Source organism: Vulpes lagopus, chromosome 13 (assembly GCF_018345385.1).
Source record: "Vulpes lagopus strain Blue_001 chromosome 13, ASM1834538v1, whole genome shotgun sequence".
Classification (NCBI taxonomy): Eukaryota; Metazoa; Chordata; class Mammalia; order Carnivora; family Canidae; genus Vulpes; species Vulpes lagopus.
This window is the reverse complement of record NC_054836.1, coordinates 40,978,020-40,999,210: the sequence shown is the minus strand read 5'-3', so window position 1 is coordinate 40,999,210 and position 21,191 is coordinate 40,978,020. Positions and strand designations below refer to the sequence as shown.

The following is a 21,191-nucleotide window of genomic DNA, read 5'->3' as shown; positions in this document are numbered from 1 at the left end:
ACACCAAACTTGGAGTTTCCTAAATAATAACTTTCTTTTTTTTTCCATTTCTCTCTTTGCCAGAAAAATCAGTTATCTTTAAGAAATCAGTAAATCAGCATCTTGTGTTCTGAGTGGTACATTCTTTGGAAAAAGTTACTGTGTCAGGAATTCACACAATTAGTGTGTTTATTTTGAATGCATGCCACGTGCTGAAGGTACAGTGCAGCTATCCTTGGTTTCCTGTTGATTGAAATAATTTGCAGCAAGATGGTGCTAAGCATAAACTCAGAGACACGCCATCCTGCTGAACTGCCCTGGGAAACTGGATCTCAAATTTAGCATGCATAGAATCACCTGGAGGGCTTGTTACAACGGATTTCTGGGCCCACTGCCAGATTGCTAATTCAGTAAGTATGGGGCTAGACCTGTGAATATGCATTTCTAATAAGGGCCCAGGCACTGCTCGTGCTGCTTCAAGAACCACTGGCCTAAAAGAAACAGCTCAGTGACCAGGACTACAGTCACATGTACAACCTGTTTGATCTGTCACTCAAAATTTATTATGGCCTCCTTGAACTGTCATTAGAAGTTGCAAATAGAGGGCTATCCTCCTAATTTTTCTTGCTTTTTGATGTTTAGCTCCACTTGGATGAAACTAAACTGTTTGCTCCCTTTTTTACCTCCTTTCTAGACTCCAGGCTAAATGAAGTACTAGTGGTGTTTCTTGTTAAGGCTCAACATGGATTAAGGCAAGACTGGTACAATGTTTGTATTGTACAGACCTGTATGGCATCTGGCAAACCATGCTGTTGACACCATTCCCAGAGCAAGTCCATTCTCTACCAACCAGATAGATTAAGCCTCATCCCAGTTATAGGTTCCTCTGGGGCATCTAGATGCTCAGCCTAAGCTCTTAGCCCACCCACTCCCAGGTGAACTGCAGGTAAGCTTTCACAAGTTTCTCTTAAGGTCATTTGCATTTAATACTAACTCTTAAAGCTTTCAAAGACTTAAGGCATGACCTATAAGGCCAGAGGGTGATGTGTTGGAAGAAGAATCTGCCCACCCTTAGCCCAACACTCCTAAGGTTAGTCTGGGGATCCTAGACTTGGTATGGAGCTGTCCGTATCATCTTTGTCAATTCTCCTTATAAGGAAGCTTCAGGACTTGGAATATTTGTCCTGAGTTTCTGACCACTGATTGGCTGGCATATCCTGGAGTCCTAACTGGGTGTCTGGAACGAACTTTCTAGCACCTAACCTTTGAAGGCTTGCAGGCAGAGGGCTTTGGCCAGAAAAACCCAACCCACTTCATCAAGGGGACATCAGTTCAAGATTGTACTTTCCAGTTGGCTCAGAAATTTCTCAGGGATCAGGAGAGCACTGAGACTTGACCCAGAGAGGAGAGACCTTTAGGGTTCAGGGGGACAGACCCTCCTTTAGCAGACTTACGCTCTTTCAGTCCTGAAGAAAATTCCTAAGATGAACCTAGAGACAGCAGCATCCTGGAAATACTGTAAGGCGGGGCTTAGGGATGCAGTCTTGTTGGAAGGTGGTCTAGGAACTTAGCTCAAAGCTGCACTTGTCACATCTCTCTCTCTCTCTCTCTCTGTCATTGGCATTAACCACCTCAGCCTTCCTGTTGTTCCCAGCTCATTTCTGCTCCAGGATGCATGCTTACTTACCCCCTCCTGGGCCTGGGTCCTCACTTTTCTTCTAAATCTGTACAGAAGTCACCTTGTGAAAGGCCTTGGATGCTGTGGTCTGCTGAACCCTCCCTTCTCCCCTCCCCTCCTTAGCCAACTTTACTTCTCTGTTTTGTTTTGTGTTTTACCTGAAATGTTACTGTTTATGTGCTTCTTGATTTATCTGTGTCTCCCTGCACCAAGATAAGCGAAGATAAGGATTTTTTCCTATTCACTGCTGTCTCTCTAGCACGTAGATGACAAATTGTAATTATGCAATAAATATTTGTTGCATGAATAAATGAAAGCATGACAAGCACATTGCTTTAGCTTGAGTGATGTGTCATTGAGGTGGTTAGGACAGGGCTAGAGGCACCCCTTCTTGATGCCTATTGCTGGTGGAACGTGGTTGTTCCCAGGTGGCTCTTGAATGGCAGGACCAGGCTGAAGTCAGGAGTGCCTCACTTGGCAGTTTTGAAAGGAATTTTACTCTGCAGGCTCTGAAAGAGTCATCTGAAGGTCTGATTTTGTGTGCAAACCAAACTTTTGACCAATCTTGATCTTGGGTTGGCAAGCCCTTGTGTCACCTGATTGAACTGTATACTGAGAGCCTCGTCCACCCATCATTTAGCGCTGTGAGAAATCTCTGCAGTGCCACTCAGTAAGGCCCAGCAATATTTTGTCATTTCTAATACCAGTGGTAGGAGGAGGGCACCAGTAAGGTGAGATGGTGGGTAGGGAAGATGGTGTCTCAAGCTGCTTGCAGCCCTTCCAAAGGGAAAATCCTGAACTCTGGTGCTTTGAACACCAGAATAATGTTAATCAGGGCATTTTTTTTGGTCAGCATTGTCAACATTTACAGTCACTTTACACATTGGATTTGCATTTGAAAAGACCAACTAAAATCAACATTTAAGGGATAACACTCATATTTGCATATGATTGAGCAGACATGTTAAGTCATTTTACCCTGGCTGTTGCTAGGAAACCAATTAATAATGCTCTACATTTCATTAAAAACTGGGTTCTATCTTTGCTTTCATTTAACTTCACAATTCAGCTGCTTGTGCTGCATTTTTTTCTTTCTTAGTAAATTGTGACAGAGAAATTATCGTTTTACTGAATTTATTTCTGTGATTACAGTTGTTAGTCACATCTGTCAATACAACTTCAAAGCTTTTTTTTTTTTAATTCTGGGGGGCGGGTGGGGACTGAATTTTAACTGTAATCATTTTTCCCTTTATAAGACGGTGGGAACTTAAATCATATTTTCGTGCAGGCCTCACAAATTGTGGGTTAACGACAACAACAAAAATTAAAGCAATCGTCCCTGTTTTCTAATTGTCCCTTCCCGGTGTGGTGACTAATAATTAGAATATTAGTCACTATTCAGAAAGTGACAGACAGCTGATGAAGCATTCAGCTGCATTTTGTTTCTTTTTGTTTTTCCATGGTTTGTGGGCTAGACCAGGTTCTGTCCTTTATGCAGTGAAATTAAAATTTTCATGACTTTATTTTACATAATAGACTCCTGCTCTTAAGAGGAGAAAATACAGTTTTAGCTGCTGTAAGTGCCTCAATCAACCGGGCAGGTGTATTTAAATTGTAATGACATTTTGCCGTTCAGCATTTTGTAGTATTGATCTGGTCAAAATTCTCATTAAAGAGCAAAATTAGTTCCTATTCACATCTGTTTCATAGTATTTCAATCGCTTTATTTGGGTGATGCATACAAATGCATCTGGTTCTTCAGCTTAGCTAAAATCGTGATCTTGCCCATTTTCTTCAAGCTAAATAAAGCAAACCAGGATCTGCTTTCATAAACTCCACTTTGGTCCTTTGGGTCTGAAGGTCTAGTGCAAAAAAGGATATGGAATTTGGAAGCAGATAGCCCTGGAGTCAAAATATGGCTCAGCCTCCTTTGTGACTCTGCCTCGGTGTCCTCATTTGTCAAATAAGAAAGAAGTACAGCAGCAGTGGGGAGAAGATGACCCATCACCTCAGATTGCCAAAGTTGAGGTGGGGAAGTAGATAACATTCTACTGACATGGCAAACATTCCTTCCCTTTCTCTCAAGGACTGCTGGGGCACTGTATTGGTTACCTCAGACTTCAACAATAGAAATGTATTTCCTCACAGCTATGGAGGCTGGATGTACCAGATCAAGGTGTGGACCGGGTTGGTTTCTTCTGAGGCTGCTCACCTGGGCTTTGCAGATGGCCACATGCTCTTCCTTCTGTGTGTGTCTATGTCTCAATCTCCTCTTCTGCGATAAGGTCACTGTTGGATTACAGCCCACTGTAAGGGCCTCATTTAACATAAACACCTCTTTAAAAGCCCTGTCTCGAACATAAAGACTCCTAACTCTGGGAAATGAACTAGGGGTGGTGGAGGGGGAGGAGGGCGGGGGGTGGGGGTGAATGGGTGACTGGCACTGAGGGGGACACTTGGCGGGATGAGCACTGGGTGTTATTCTGTATGTTGGTAAATTGAACACCAATAAAAAATTAATTTATTAAAAAAAATAAAAATAAAAGCCCTGTCTCCAGATATAGTCATATTCTGAGGCACTGGGGGTTAGCATTTCAACATATGAATTTGTAGGGGGATGGGACACAATTTAGCTCATCACGGCCACTAACCAAGAAGCTGCATATGGCATGTTGCTGTCTCCAGTTGCTCAGTTTGGGTCCTACTCAGTGGTCAAAACAGCTAAGACATCTACTGAAAAGGAGTCAGAAAGTGAGTTCTTTGGTTATGACTTTTCTGGTTAGATCAGAGTTGATCAGAAACACTCGATAATATTTAACACCCCCACCCATTCATTTTTGGTTCTAATTTCAACCTTCAACCAAAAAGAATATATTCTTTTTTTTTTTAATGTAAGTTCTACCCAACTCAAGTTGTTTTGTTTTTTTTCCAACTCAAGTTGTAAGCTTGAACTCACAACCCTGAGTTTAAGAGTCACATGCTCTACCAACCAAGCCAGCCAGGCACCCCTTTTTTGGATATATTCTATGCCTGTTTTCGTGATCTCAATATACATGAGGATCTTCAACCTTAGGATCTTAAGATCCTAATTTTTATCTCCATTGTTGCTAAATGTGGATATACAAGGTGTAAGTGATAGGAATAAATGTTCATTTCCCTGGATAAATGTCCATTTAAAAAGGACATTGTAGAAAAGTATTTGGTTCTGGGGTGGCTGGCAGGAGCCTGGTTTTAGGGCCAATACACAAACAGGCAATTGGAATTCAGTGACACAAGTAGAGAAAGTCTCTCGTTCATTCAGCTAATACTCCACCTATTATTATGTGCCACTGTGGTTACAGTGATGAATGAAAATAGTCATGGTCCCTGCTCTTATGGAATTTATAGTCTAATGAGGAAATAGACTTTAACCAAATAGTATCAAAATTCTAACGATACAGCTCTGAGTGCATGTGAGGAAAGGCATTTGAGACTATGAGGGTGAATAATGGTGGGGCTCAGGGATGGCTTTCCTGATTCAACTGAGATCTGAAGGGTGGGGAGGCTTACTTAGATAAAGGTAGGGGAGCAGTAAGGACTGTGGTGCTGGGGGTTATGAGTTGGAATATGGACAAAAATATTTCAGCATTACAGACTGCATATGCAAAGGCCTTGGAACATAAAAGGACTTAACATATTTCAGCATCACAGACTGCATATGCAAAGGCCCTGGGACATAAAAGGACTTAACATGGAAGGCAGGAAGTGAGAAAGTGTCAGTATAGCTAGGAGAGTGAAGGAAAATGTGGTGGGATATGTACCTGGAAGTCTTCTAAGAAGACCAGAAGAGTTGGGAAAGGCTTTCTAGGGAAGTGACATCTGTATCTTTCAGTATAAATATAGCTGAGTTCTTCTGGTAGAGAAGAGGGAGAGTTATTTTTAGACACACGCTATCAGTGACTTGGTATGTTCAGTGTGGCTTGAATGTCGCTTCTATGAAGGAAACCAGTTAATGGAAGTTCATACTTCAGTGGGTTCAGGCTAACTACTAATTTACTAGATTTGCAATTTTGAGATGTATCTTCCTACATCTATGCAGGGACTCATTAAATAGTGAAAGAATAAAGGAAGGAATGAATGAACAAACACATGCAGTGTACTGAGTAGGTGGTGCCAGGGTTGATATAACCTTAGAGGCAAGGATACACTGGTGTTTCACCTGCTTGAGTCTGGCTGATAGAAGTCTGGCTACATTGACATGTCAGGCCCCCAGCCTCTGTCTCTTCCTCCTCTGCAAGACCTGGGAAGACCTCCTGAATACTGATCACTGGCCCAGCATCACCCTCATTGCCTGAATCAGTCGCAGCTTGAGATGGGAGACCAGAAAGACTTCCAACCCACGGTCTGGGTCAGCAGTTAATGTTAGGCCGACCTGGGTCATGATGGCCCAGTTTTGGTAAGCGAGGTTCAGATAATCACATCAGCTGAGCTGCAGAGCATGTTCCGGATATGGTGGGCAGTCCAAACTGGATGGAAGATGTCCTGCCTGCAGAGGAGGAGTGGAGGAAAAGCTGCAACAGGAAAGAGAAGAGGGGGCACATGAGTGAAAACTCTGGCAGCTGTATCTCTGATGGATTGATGTCATGTGGTCTGGGTTTAGGCCTGAATCTTTGTTTCTTTCCCCCCAAGAAGTTAAAATCAGATAGAAGATGATTTTGGAGCTTAGAATATTTTTCTTTGTCAATTTTTAACAATTCATTTACATAGATAGAAACAAACAATGCTACTTGCTAGCTGTTGTTAGGTAGGAAGTTTCTATAGTTCAGAGGTTTGCATAAAGGTAAGGAATGTTCTTTGATCTTGAAAACCAGGACTTTCTTCCCACCAAACTATCCTTCCAGGTCCAGAGAGAACTTGAGAAAGAACTATTGGTGACTTTCAAGGTTACGGGATTTGGCAATACCAAAAGACCATGACATCGAGGGATTATTATAAATTGAGGGCACAGATTTTTACTTCTGAATAAAGGAACAGCTGCCTAAAACAACACGTGAAGGGCAATTACCTCCAGTCTAATTTGATGAACGCGGGCTTCATAATCTGTGGCCAATTAAGTACTGTCAGTCCTTCTGGGCCCCCAGAGAACATACAAACATGAGCCGCTCTTATCTACATTGGCCACATGTGCATGACTGCTTCTGTTAAATTTGACTTTTTTTCAGCTCAAGCAAAGGGTAAACTGGCCTTTCACTTGTGGGAGATTCAGGAAACGTTATTGAGCACCATTGTCATTTCAGTAGGTAGGAGGAGTAGGAGAGGATCACACATGTCTCTGAATTCCGTATGAAGAGTGCAGAGGGAATGACCAGGTGATAGGGAATAGGAATGGGGCTCATGCTAAAAATCCTGGCATTTCTACATTATGCTTCATCTCATTGCTTTGTAGATGACACCTGGACTCTACTAGCCCATTCCAAATTGTACTTCCCACAGGGCTACGCTGATTTTGCACTTGTAGATACTTTTAATTATGGCTCCATTAACCTCTCCCTGTGTGCTCCTGCTGTTACTAGCTCTCTCCTTCAGAGAGCTCTCTGGCTCCCAGCCGGGGCAGCCCCTGGCCAGTGCAGAAAGATAAAGCATTGATATGGCAGGCTAAAGGAAGCCTTGGATTTCATGGGTGCAGAGAGGGAGAGCAGTCTAGAATCTGGAAAATCTGTGTGCTTAGGGCCTCATTGTTTATCATCACAGAGATCTCCAGCTACCTGCTTGCAGTTAGATAATTGGAAAGAGGGCAACCATGTAGAACTAGGCAAATCCACCAGGGTGAGGTTAGTTAGGTCTCAGCTGGGCAGTAGCTCTCAGCAACTTGTCAGACAGCTTGGGAGCACATGTGTGGATTCCAGGAGGAAAGAACTGCACGCAACCAGCAGTTCAGCCAGCTTCCCCCATCTCTAGGGACAAAGAAAAAGATGCCTGCCAGTCTGCAGTTAATATTTATTCACTTTTTTTTAAACACTTGATACTATGACTTAACCTCCCTAGGCCTCAGCTTTCTCAAGGGGCAAGATGGGTTTGATGAACTGGTGTCAGATTTGTTTTGGCAGTAATGTTCTGTGATTAAGGTATCCTACTAGGAAGTGCAAAGAAGGGAAAAGTGTCTAGTCTTCAGAGACCTCTGTTCTAATTAAAGAGTTTCGTTAAACCTATGAAAAGAAAACCCACACCCACATCCCAGAAGCACTGTATGAGACAAAGATGTCTCACACACACACACACACACACACACACAAAGATGTCACACAAAGTACTAAGGTCCCTTGCTGTGGGTGTAGGTGCCCAGGAAAAGCTTTAGGGAAGTTAGAGGGTTTGGATTGAGTGTTTGGGGGTGGGCAGGAGTTAGAGGGCAGGGAAAGGAGAAGGCATTCAGAGCAGAAAAGTGAAAGGAGGCCAGAGTGGGACATACAGAAAAGGCTGCTCTTGCTCATGACTGGATCCAACATGTAGTAGGGTTTTTTAAGGTATCATTGAATGTATAATTATGCCAGAATATAACTTCTGGTATAGATTTACTTATCGATAATGTTTATAATTATCTAGAAGGCTAGTGAGATGAAAGGCTGGAAAAAATAGGTTAAAGTAAGATTAAATAGAAGTTTTATCTGTTCAATGATATGCCCCAAATGCCTAGAATTGTGCCTGGCCAAAAGGGGGATTCAGTAAATATTTGTCAAATGAATGAAATGATCAGTGACATGGTTCCAGGCTATCATGTAAGTAATGGGGAACACTGAAGGTTTTGGTACTATTTAAGAAAGGTACATGGCAGTTGTTTGTAGAATTGTTTATAAATGGGGAGTGAAGCAAGAAGAAAATCAGTTAAAAGTATATGAGTTAGAAAAGACTGTCTTTTTTCTATTGGATTTTCTTTCCTGCTTAGTCAAAGATTCATTGACCATAGAGTTGAGGGTCCATTTCTTTGTTTTCTGTTCCTTGATCTGTGTGTCTGTTTTTGTGCCATTACCATACTGTCTTGATGAGTACAGCTTTGTAATAGAGGGTAAAGTCTGGAATTGTGATGCCCCCAGCTTTGGTTTTCTTTTACAACATTCCTTTGACTATTTGGGGTCTTTTCTGGTTCCATACAAATTTTAGGATTATTTGTTCCTACTCTGTGAAATAAGTTGATGGTATTTTGATAGGAGTTACATTGAATGTATAGATTGCTCTAGGAAGCATAGACATTTTAATAATATTTGTTCTTCCAGTCCATGAGCATGGAACATTTTTCCATTTCTTTGTGTCTTCCCCAATTTCTCTCATGAGTGTTCTGTAGTTTTCTGAGTACAGATCTTTTGCCTCTTTGGTTAGGTCTATTCCTAAGTATTTTATGGTTTTGGGTGCAATTGTAAATGGGGTTAACTCCTTAATTTCTCTTTTTCCTATCTCATTGTTAGTGTTTAGAAATGCAACTTATTTCTGTGCATTGATTTTTTATATCCTGCCACTTTGCTGATTTCCTGTATGAGTTCTAGCAATTTTGGAGTCGAGTCTTTGGGGTTTTCCATATAGAGTATGTCATCTGCCAAGAGTGAGAATTTGACTTCTTTACTGATTCAGGTGCCTTTTATTTCTTTTTGTTGTCTGATTGCTGAGTCTAGGACTTCTAAACTATGTTGAACAACAGTGGTGAGAGTGGGCATCCCTGCTGTGTTCCTGACCTTAGGGAAAAAGCTCTCAGTTTTTCCCTATTGAGAATGGTATTCACTGTGGGCTTTTCATGTATGGCTTTTATGATATCAAGGTTTATTCCCTCTATCCGTACACTGTGAAGAGTTTTAATCAGGAAAGGATGCTGTACTTTGTCAAATGCTTTTTCTGCATCTATTGAGAGGATCATATGGTTCTTGTCCTTTGTTTTATTAATGTAGTATATCACATTGATTGATTTGCAGTTGTTGAACCACCCTTACCTCCCAGGAATAAATCCCACTTGTTCTTGGTGAATAATCCTTTTAATGTACTGTTGGATTCTGTTGGCCAGTATCTTTGTGAGAATTTTTATATCCATGTTCATCAGGGATATTCGTCTGTAAGTCTTCTTTTTTTTGGGGGGGGGGGCGGGTCTTTGTTTGGTTTTAAGATCAAGATAATGCTGGCCTCCTAGAAAGAGGACAACCACATGTAGAAGAATGAAACTGGACCATTTCCTCACATCATACACAAAAATAGACTCAAAATTGATGAAAGACCTACATGTGAGACAGGAATCCATCAGAATCCTTGAGGAGAACACAAGCAGAAACCTCTTTGACTTTGGCTACAGCAACCTCTCATGAGACACGTCTCCAAAGGCAAAAATGAACTATTGGGACTTCATCAAGATAAAAAGCTTTTGCACAGCAAAGGAAACAGTTGACAAAACCAAAAGGCAGCCTACTGAATGGGAGATGATATTTGCAAATGACACATCAGATAAAGGCTACTATCCAAAATCCTATAAAGAACTCAAACTCAACACCCAGAGAACAAATAATCCAGTCAAGAAATGGGCCGAAGACATGAACAGACATTTCTCAAAAAAAAAAAAAAAAAAAAGGCATACAAATGGCCAACAAACACATGAAAAAATGCTCAACATCACTTGGCATCAGGGAAATACAAATCAAAACCGTAATGAGATACCACCTCACACCAGTCAGAATGGTTAAAATTAACACATCAGGCAATGATAGATGTTCGCGAGGATGCAGGGAAAGGGGAATCATCTTACACTGTTGGTGGGAATGCAAACTGGTGCAGCTACTCTGGAAAACAGTATGGAAGTTCCTCAAGAAGTTGAAAATAGAGCTACCCTATGACCCAGCAATTGCACTACTGGGTATTTACCCCAAAGATATAAATGCAGTGACCCAAAGGGGTGCCTGCACCCCAATGTTTATAGCAGCAATGTCCACAATAGTCACACACACACACACACAGTGATGGACTGCTACTTAGCCATCAAAAAAGTGAAATCTGGGCAGCCCGGCAGGAGGGGGGTGGGTGGAACTCAGCGGTTTAGCGCTGCCTTCAGCCCAGGGTGTGATCCTGGAGACCTGGGATCCAGTCGCATGTCAGGCTCCCTACATGGAGCCTACTTCTCCCTCTGCCTGTGTCTCTACCTCTCTCTCTCTCTCTCTCTCTCTCTCTCATGAATAAATAAAATCTTTAAAAGAAAAAAAGTGAAATCTTGCTATTTGCAATTATGTGGATGGAACTAGAGGGTATTATGCTAGGCAAAATAAGTCAATCCGAGAAAGACAATTATCATATGATCTCACTTATATGTGGAATTTAAGAAACAAAACAGAAGATCATAGGGGAAGAAAAGAAAAAATAAAAGAAGATGAAATCAGAGAGGGAGGCAAACCATAAGAGACTCTTAATCATAAGAAACAAATAGGGTTGCTGGAGGGGAGAGGAAGGAGGGGGGATGAGGTAACTGGGTGATGGGCATTAAGGAGGGCATGTGATATAAGGAATACTGGGCCTTATATAAGACTGATGAATCACTGACCTTTACCTCTGAAATCAGTAATACATTATATGTTAATTAATTGAATGTAAGTAAAATTAAAAAAAAAAAACAAACGAGTATGTGAAGTAGGCACAGACCTGATCATGAAGACGGTCTGAAATTGGAAACAAAAGGGAAGGGCAGGATGGGGGATATCACAAAGAAATACTAGATAGGTGGCTGTCATAGGGTATGAAAAGAATCAGAGGATGCCCAAGGTGTAAGGTGGTATGAAGAAGGAGTTTGACTAAATTGTAATATAACAATATTATTGATACCAATGGGAAACAGAATTTTGTTGGGGGGGAGGACAATAGGCATTAATGGTTAGTTTTAAGTACTTAGATATGATATGCGGGTGAATTGCCTTCACTAGACATTTGCAAATTAAAAAAAAGGTCGAAATTCAAGAACATCATCTCGGGGCCAGAGATCAGGTTTGTGAGCCTTTCTCAAGAGTCTGCAGGCTGACGTGGGAAACAATAGCTTGAGGGGAGGAGGATATAGGGAGACAGGGAGGCCACCTCAGAAGTATCAGGAGTACAGCCTCTGTGTTCACAGGGCTGTTGGCCTCTACTTCAACTCTGTGTGTTTTAGAAGCATCACAGAGGTCAAGGTGCCTGGTGGCACAGTAGGTTAAGCACCCAACTCTTGGTTTTAGCTCAGGTCATGGGATCAAGCACCGCATCAGCCTCTGTGCTCCGCTCAGAATCTGCTTAAGTTTCTCTTTCCCTCTCCCTCAACTCCTACCTCCCCACTGTCCACCCCCTCAAATAAATAATTTTTTTTTTAAAGAAACATCACAGAGCTCTCAGAAGCTATGTGTTGTTCCTGTCTGGGGGAGCTTTTACTCCATAGGATCCTCCTGACCCACTTCTTCAGCATTTCCTTTATTTCCTATGTAGGATCATTTTGTTGCTGTCATTATTTTCCTGGTACTATTATCCCCTATGTAAGATTTTATAGTTCATGTCTAATACATGAGCATCCCTGTAGGAACTGATCCTCTTGCTATTTTTGAAGATTATGCTGCTTATAACTCGTGTGTGTGTGTGTGTGTGTGTGTGAATAAATCTCTTAGAAACTGAACTGTAATAACTAATTTTACAACCTCGAGAGGCAGGGAATTATGTGCAGTATGCATTGATTGGATAAAACTTGAAGGCTGGTGTACATGATATGAGTTAATATTGGAGAAGGACTATAAATACATAAAATACTATACTTTTCTCATTTTTACCTTAAAAATTCCAGTTTATTGGAAACTTTTGAATAGAAATAATTGGGACTGTTAAGTCTTTATTAAAGAATATTTATTATTTGTCATGTTCATTTCAGTAGCACATATGCTAAAATTGGAACATTTCAGAGAAGATAAAATTACATGGCCCTTTGCAAGGATGACATGCAAATTTGTGAAGCATTCCATATTTCTATTTACCTTTATGAAAACACACACACCTATATATATATAAAATCACTTTTCACTTTTCCAGATGAGGTGAATCGGGTATTTTCTGAATTGCTTTTCTGGGTTTTTTTTCTTTCTTTTTTTCATAAATCTTTTGGATGTCACATTGGTGAGCATATAAATGAACTTGGATAAACCAGAATTCTGTCATTGATGGCAGTTTTGTCAAACCTTTTAGAGATTTTAAGTTATCTCTACACACAATGTGGGGTGTCAGACTTAACAACCCTGAGATCAAAAGTTACATGCTCTACCAAATGAGCCAGCCAGGCATCCTGAAAAATCTGATATTATATTGTATTTACTTACTTACTAAGCTTTATACTCAGCATGGGGCTTGAACTCATAACCCTGAGATCAAGAGGTACAGAATTTTGCCAAACTTTAATTTTGGTATACTACTTGCCTTTTAAACAAATTATTGTGAAAAATAATTTAGCAACTTCCAAATTGTAAACTTCTCAATGACAGTCTGCATCTGTATATCTCTTCAAGTCAAGCATCTGTTGAAAAGATACTGATGATGGGGGAGGAAGGATAGTGCTGTATAAGTGCAGTTTCATGAAACTTGGCAGTTTTCATAAATAAATTGAATAACATAAATTATATTTACCTCTTTGGTGTCTAGACTAAAGAATTAGAACCATGAATTTATAAAAATTCAGGTTGCTGTCTATACAAATAGAAATGTATTTAAAATTTCTGTTTCCAATGGGATGATGATGAAATATTTAGTATATGGTATTGGGCCAAGTGGGTAGGTATCTGGAGAAAGATGCAGTTGGGGCAGTTCAGGTAGCTCAGCAGGTTAGCACTGCCTTCAGCCCCAGGTGTGATCCTGGAGACCTGCGATCAAGTCCCACGTCGGGCTCCCTGCATGGAGCCTGCTTCTCCCTCTGCCTGTGTCTATGTCTCTCATTAAAAAAATAAAATCTTAAAAAAAGAAAAAAGAAAGATGCAGTTGTTCTATATCTCATACCATTCAAATAAACTCCATCTTGATTTAGTTCATTTTATATGATGATTAATGTGGTATTCAAAAGAATGATGACAGAGAAAGGAACAAGAAATCAGGAAGGCAATTTATAAAATGTCTGGTCTACCTCAGTTGGAAAAAGTGAAAAATGATGTTTCTAATAAATATTTCAAAATATGAGTATAGGGATCCCTGGGTGGCGCAGCGGTTTGGTGCCTGCCTTTGGACCAGGGCACGATCCTGGAGACCTGGGATCAAGTCCCACGTCGGGCTCCCTGCATGGAGCCTGCTTCTCCCTCTGCCTATGTCTCTGCCCTCTCTCTCTCTCTTTCTGTGACTATCATAAATAAATAAAATATGAGTATATATTCATATCTGCTTAAAATCATAAAAGGATTAGAGGGGTGCCTGGGTGATTCAGTTGGTTAAGCATCTGACTCTTAATTTCAGTTCAGGTCACGATCTCAGGATTGTGAGATTGAGCCCTGTGTTGGGCTCTGCACTTAGTAAGCAATCTGCTTGAGATTCTCTCTCTCCCTTGTGTCTCCTTCTGGAGGTCATGCATGCTCTTTTTCCCTCAAATAAATAAACCTTTTTTAAAAAATCATAAAATGACTAGAAAAAACATAGGTAAATTCCTTTGTAACCTTAAATAAGGCCCTTTAATTTTAACTATGACTTAAAATTCAGAAGCCATTAAAGAAAACGATTGATAAATTTGGGTAAAAACTTTATCTGGTAAAAACCACAATAAGAACATTCAAAAGACAAATGACAATCAGGGAAAAAAACATTTATAGTGGGCAAAAGACTAATCTGTATATAAAGAGTTCCTACAAATGAATAAGAAAATGACTGTCAGACCAATAGAAAAATGGGCATAGGACATGTTCACAGAACATGAAACATAGGTTTTCTTTATACCAAAGAAAATATCTTCAAACTCCAACATAAGAGAAATGCAAATTTAAACTGTGTTGAAGTAGTACTTTTCACTTCATCAGATTGGCAAAAATTCTAAAGTGTGATAATTATATATTATTGACTAGATGTGGAAAAATTGTCCGTGTGCTTCTCGTAAGATTACAAAATAGCACAGCCTTTATGAAGGCCAGTTTGGCAGTATCTATCGAGATTACAAATGCAATTACCCTTTGACCCAGCAGTTTGGCTCTGGTAATTTCTCCCTGCAGGTACATCTAAATACATATAAAGTGACGTATGTAGGAGGTTTTCATTAGACCATTGTAATAGAAGAGATTGGAAACAATTCAAATATCCATTAGTAGAAGGCTGGTGAAATAAACTGTGACCCATTCATACAATTGAATATTGTGTAGCATTTAGAGAAAACTTGGAAACTCTTTATGCAGTAATATGGAAAAATCTTCAAGATTGCGATTAAATGAAAAAAGCAAGGTACAGAACATTTTATGTAGTATGCTACCTTTGGTGTAGAAAGGGGATAAAATCGGAGTCTACAGTCATATCTGCTTGTATCTGCATGAAGAAACATTGAAAGGATAAACAAAGTCAATAGAAATGATTGCCTTTAATGGGTTGGTGGCAAATGAGGTGGACAGAAAAAGGGTGAGAACAGTATTATTTGTTAGATACCTGGTTGTGTTATTTTTACTTGTGAACCATGTGAATTATTGCCTATTCAAAACAAAAAGTGGGGCGCCTGGGTGGCTCAGTTGGTTGAGCGGCCAACTCTTAGTTCATGATCTTGGGGTCCTGGAGCTCTTGGGATTGAGCTCGGTGTCAGGCTCTGCACTGAGTGGGAGTCTGCTTAAGGGTTCTCTCTCCCTTTGCCTCTCCCCCACTTAAATAAATAAATCTTTAAAAACAAAACAAAAAGTAAGTTTCATATTTGCAAAATGTCATTTCAGTGGCAGTTTACCTATGTTCAGGGACTGGAAATATCTGCTCAGAGCTTTATTACAAGTCCCTTGTTTGGACTCCTGGCTACAGTATCCTCAGTGGGTCTTGCATTTTGGTTTATCTAGAGCTGTCTGTCTAAAATGGTAACCACTGGCCAGTTCTGGCTTCTGAGTACTTGAAGTGTGGCTCATTCAAATTGAGATATCCTGTTAAGCGTGCCAGATCTAGAAGGCTTAGTACAAGAAAAAAAGAATGTAAACTATGTCATTAATAATTTTTAAATATACTGATTACATGTTAAATGATAGTAATTTGGATTTGGGGGTTAAAATATATTATTAAGTTAATTTCACTTTTTTTTCTTACCTTAGATGTGGCTGCTAAAAAAATTAAAATTATATATGTGGCCTGGCTCTGTGGCTCGCATTTTATTATTATTTTTTGCACAGCACTGACATAGACTCCTGTCTACACTTGGCATGTCTGCCAGAATTACTTTCTTAAAGAAAGAAAAACAAAAAACAAAAAACCAACTGAACATGCTTTAAAACTTTCATTGACTCTGAGATGCCTATAGAGACCCTTTGTAATGGTCTCTGAGATGCTTCCTTTACCAGCTCGCCACCTCCCTTCACACATAAACACTGCTTCTCTTCACTGCTTGGACTGCAGGCTCCTTCATAAATGTGAGTCTTTGAATGCTCTGTCTCTTCTGCTTGCAGTGTTCCCAAATCTCTATTTCTTTGCTTTAAAAAACTCCCTACTCATTTTGTAATGCTAGTTCACATGGCTCCTTCTTCTTCTTCTTCTTCTTTTTTTAAGATTATTTATTCATTCATTCATTCATTCATTTGAGACACACAGAGAGAGAGAGAGAGAGAGAGGCAGAAAGAGAAGCAGGCTCCATGCAGGGAGCTGGACGTGGGACTCGATCCCGGGTCTCCAGGATCAGGCCCTGGGCTGAAGGCAGCGCTAAACTACTGGGGCTGCCCCACATGGCCCCTTCTTTAATGAAATCTCCCCCTGGTTCCTCTGTCCTGTTTCCTTCTAACACTTGTCCCTCTGTGTTCTCACACCTATCACCTAATACTGCCATTAATTTTCTCAAGGTATTGTCTCCCTCACCAGACTTGTGAGCTCCTTAAGGACAGAATCCATCATCTCTGTATTCCCAGAACCTGAAACTGCCAGGAAATAAACTTCAAAAAATCACTAGGAAAATGAGGTTGGTTGTGTTTCGTTGAGAGCACCCCATGCCCCGTTTGCCTGGCTGGTGCTTCTGTTTGTCTGGTCTGTATATTAACAAAATCAAGTTCAAACCTCGTTGGTCTTCTCTTAGTTAAGAACAGGCCTCTTTGAAATATTCTAGTTTTGAATTAACAGTCCAGCCTACCTATAGGCAGAAGATTACAAATTGCAGAGACATCAGTAGCACCAAACTCATACTGAGTCTTGGTCTTCAGGGTTGTGTTCAGACTGGAAGCTGAGAGGTGTTTGTGTTCAGTCAGAGAGCAGAAATCTCCAGCCTGGCGGCATGCCCGTGTTTCCAGAAGGTAAAGGTAGCAGGTGGTTGCCAGGAGGTGAAAGCACTGGTGGAGCCTTGCCAGCCACAAGAAGGCTGCGAGCTGGGATAATGTTCTCCACGGTCTTGTCCACGGGCTCTTCAGTGACCATCTCTGTTCAAAGTCATTCCTGCTTGTCAAGATTTCCATTGTCTTTCTCTTCTACTTGTGGGGACTTGAGCTTTGGCCTGAAAGAGAAAAGAAGAGTAATAAATGGAATATTCAGGATCTGGGAAGCAGAGAGTTTTTAGAAGGAAAAAACTTTGCAAGAAACTTCTCTCCTTAGTGAAATACCTGAAAGGGCTCATGTTTACACCCAGATTTTAGAAGCTTCCTTCTCATTGTTCAGAATGTTTATTTCCTATATAATGATTCAGATATTTTCACTAGGCAGAGCTTCTTGTGCAGCTCTCATAAATCAGTTGAATGAGGAGTTCTTTCTTTTGCAAAACTTTGAAGGCTGGTAGGGTAGTAGAAAGCACAGTGTCTTCAAGGGACTAGGAAAACATGTCTGAACCCAGGATTGCCACTTACCTAGTGGTGTGAGCATAAGCAAGTTACGTCACCTCTTTTAGATGCATTTCCCGTAGAATGAGGTTATCAACACCTCCTGAGTTGTGAACATTACAAGAGGCGAATGAATGCTGGTGCCTAACGGGGTGTCTGGCCCAAAGTGCATTTTGTAAGTAGGATTTACAATTCCAATATGAATATAGATTTTTCTCTTGCTACTTGTCTGGTGTTGAGTGAGCACATGAGCATGCCTGAGGCAGAAGAAGACTGTATCTGTTCGTAACTGTCCCAGAATGCAGTGATCACTCCAAAGTGGCAGTCCTCACTAGCTGCTCTTCAGAGCCTCTCCATCACTTCAGGGAGTGAGCAGGTGGGTAAGGAGTCCTGGCTTTGCCATTAGTTAGTCCCACAAGATTGCTGTCTATCTCCTTGGCCTTGAGTCTCTGTTTGTAAAATGAAGGTGTTGATCTTCTCCATGTCTAAAATGTTCCAGCCCTGTCTCCATAAAGCAATAGAAACGGGCAGCTCGTGGTTCTATCTACTACATTGTTTTTAGGGTAGCAGTTGACTGGGTTGGACCCCATCCACGAACCTAGAAACTGCCCAGCAAGCTCTGACACTTCCCAACAGCCCCATACCAGAGGGTCATTCCCCTTTGTCTTCAGTTTGTATCTCAAGGCCACAGTCTTCTTGCTGGGCTCCATTCCCCACAGTCTGCTCTCATCTTCTCCTGGGATCCACCTGGCTACAGACACTCACTTTTTTCCGGGGATGAGATCTGTTCCTCGTCATTCTTCTGACAACGGAAAGATTAATCTTTTCTAAGAGGAAGATCATCATCGGGCTTTTTTTCTAAAAAGTAACTTTTGTGCTTAGTAAACATTTTTATGAGCCTTCTGCTTTCTGTTTGGCGCTTACCAAACAGAGGTTGGCCTCCTCTGCTTTCTTCCCTGCCTCCCCATCTTATCTGACTGCACACCTTGAGGGGCCTATCCTTCATTCTTGCTTGAGACAGATGAACACAGCACTTTTTATGCCTAATGACCAGATGATTCGAGCTGGCAGTAATCAAGATTTGTGGCTGATTATCATTAAAGGGTAATTTCGTTGCTGTTCATAATTGGTCTTGCTTAAACTCACTATTGCATTTCTTTTGTCGTATGATTAAAAAAGACAAAAATGCTCTTGGCAATAAACTTTGGCAAACAGGCTTCCTACATTCAGTTCTTTTTCAGACCAACTTTACAAATTTCAAGTGTGCCTTTCTTAAAGTAATGATTTGCCTGCTTTATATTACATATTCAAAATAAAAGAGAATTGAAACAGTTCATCATGGAGATGAATATTACAAAAACAGCATCTGGTTTGAATAATGAATTTTTTTGTCCAAGTTGCGCTTCATTGAATGAAACTAATAAAACTGCCCTCAATTGTTGTATCGTTGACTTCTCTGTCACTAGCATTTGGTTCTTTTCAGTTGCCTACTTGGAGGCCAGTAAGGTTTCTTTCAGAAAGTTTGTTCCTAGTGGTACTTGTTTTAAATAACTCTCAGACAGCCACTATTTCTGTCACCAGCTGGGTGGAGGTGATGATACACCAGGATCACAAAATCATAGGTTTGGGACATTTCAAGTATCTTCTCCACCAGTCAAGCTTTTGCAACAAGAGCAAAGTGGCAAAAAGGAACTCTAGAGTTAGAATGATGGAAGATTAGATGTTGGCATAGCACCATGATTTCCATACAATTCATGGTTAGGTAGGCAGCTGTACCCAACTTGTTTCTACCTTGAATCCTAATGGTTGCAGAAATGTCGTGGTACCTGGTAATGATAATACTATGGTGGAGGGTACAAAGCCACTACTGCTACTCTTGCTGATAACACACAAGCATATAACATGCACAGAGACAACCCTGGGAAGTCTCTGGAAAGCCAATACATTTTTTTAAAGATTTTATTTATTTATTCATGAAAGAGAGGCAGAGACACAGGTAGAGGAAGAAGCAGGCTCCATGCAGGGAGCCTGATGTGGGACTCAGTCCCTGAACTCCAGGATCATGCCCTGAGCTGAAGGCAGACACTCAACTGCTGAGCCACCCAGTCGTCCCAGCCAATACATTTTTTTTTTTTTTTTTTGCTACTAGGTTTTCTGATCCACGGGTATCAATGCTGAGTATATTTATAGAGCACTTTTAGATTCATCATTTGATTTGACTTTCAGAAAACCACTTTAAGATGGATAGGGTAGATCCTGTTATCCCTCTTTTACAAGTGAGGAACCTCCTCAAAGAAGTTCTGTGGCTGAGTCAAAACCTACAGCTGTCATATGGTAGGAAGAAATGATATTTTATAAAGGCCTAGTTTTACATTTTATCACAAAGCCTGTATGACATGTAAGGATAATCCTGTACTACACCTGCTTTTTAAATTTTTTTAAATTCAGTTTAATTAACATATAGTGTATTATTAGTTTCAGAGGTAATTTAGTGATTAATCAGTTGCATATAATACCCAGTGCTCATTACTTCATGTGCCCTCCTTAATGTCCATCCCCCAGTTACCCCATTCCCTACCCACAGCCCCTCTAGCAGCCCTCAGTTTGTTCCTTGTAGTTAAGTCTCCTAATGGTTTGTCTCCCTCACTGTACTACATATTCTACTTTAATAAAAAGCTGAATGAATGAGCGAATGAATGAACAAATGAAGAAACAAAATAAAATCCTAGCAAATAAAACACTAAAGGGAAATATCCTCAGGAGTCAGGTAGTAAAAACATGGAAGCAAAAAAGTATTTTTTCCTGTGTATTACTTCTTTGCCTGTATTTGGAGTTGGCAAGGATGCAGACAGGCTTGCAGTAGATTTGAAAGATATAATTGAATTTCATTGAATTGGCATTATTAGCTAAATAGAAAAGTAGGAGAATATTCCTTTACATAGGTAAATACTTTGTTACATGGATTGTTACCAAATATGAAACAAGTAGAGAACCAATTTCCTACTTTCTTCAACCAGGTGTAGGTCCCTTGCAAGAGAGCCTTTGGGAAGCTGCTGGCAAAATCATGGTGGTTGTACCTCATGTCAAATAGATCTCAAGCATTCTCCCCACTCAGCTTTAGAAACAACAACGTATTACCAGTTGAGTTTCCATCTGTACTCTTTACAAGAATAAAGGGAAGACAGAAATTTGGGGTGGAACTGAAAGGCCCTGTGAGGCAAGGCTCATGGGTGAGGGAATGATCTCAGGTAGCTGTCTGGTAACCCTGTGGCCTGGCATGTGGGGGCACACTATCAAATATGAATCTTTCAGGATAGTGGGACAAAAAGTACATCCCTTTCTCAACAGAATGCCACCTTTGAGAAATCCTGGAACCCTTGCTCTTATTTTCTCTGAAGCTTTCTAATTATAGTTCCTTGTAGTTGGTTGTGCTTTCCTCTTGATCATGCTTTTTAAAATTCTAGCTCTTCAGGAGCCAAATGGATGTTTGCCTTTTTTACTAATTAATGTGTATAATATGCAAGAGTCCTTAAAAAGTATCTAGTATACTTTGTGATTTAACCTTTGTGGGCTTCATCTGAGGTTCTTTCCTGATG

The 21,191-nt window shown here is 40.6% G+C and overlaps 1 protein-coding gene and 1 non-coding gene across 2 annotated transcripts in view; both read left to right on the top strand.

Annotated features, from left to right (window-relative positions):
• Window positions 1-21,191, top strand: part of JAZF1 (JAZF zinc finger 1) — a 338,967-nt gene that overhangs the window by 51,363 nt on the left and 266,413 nt on the right. The gene's annotated exons all lie outside the window — the stretch shown is intronic.
• LOC121475192 lies at window positions 12,523-12,630 on the top strand. The gene has a single exon (XR_005983658.1). It is a non-coding gene; the product is annotated as a U6 spliceosomal RNA (small nuclear RNA).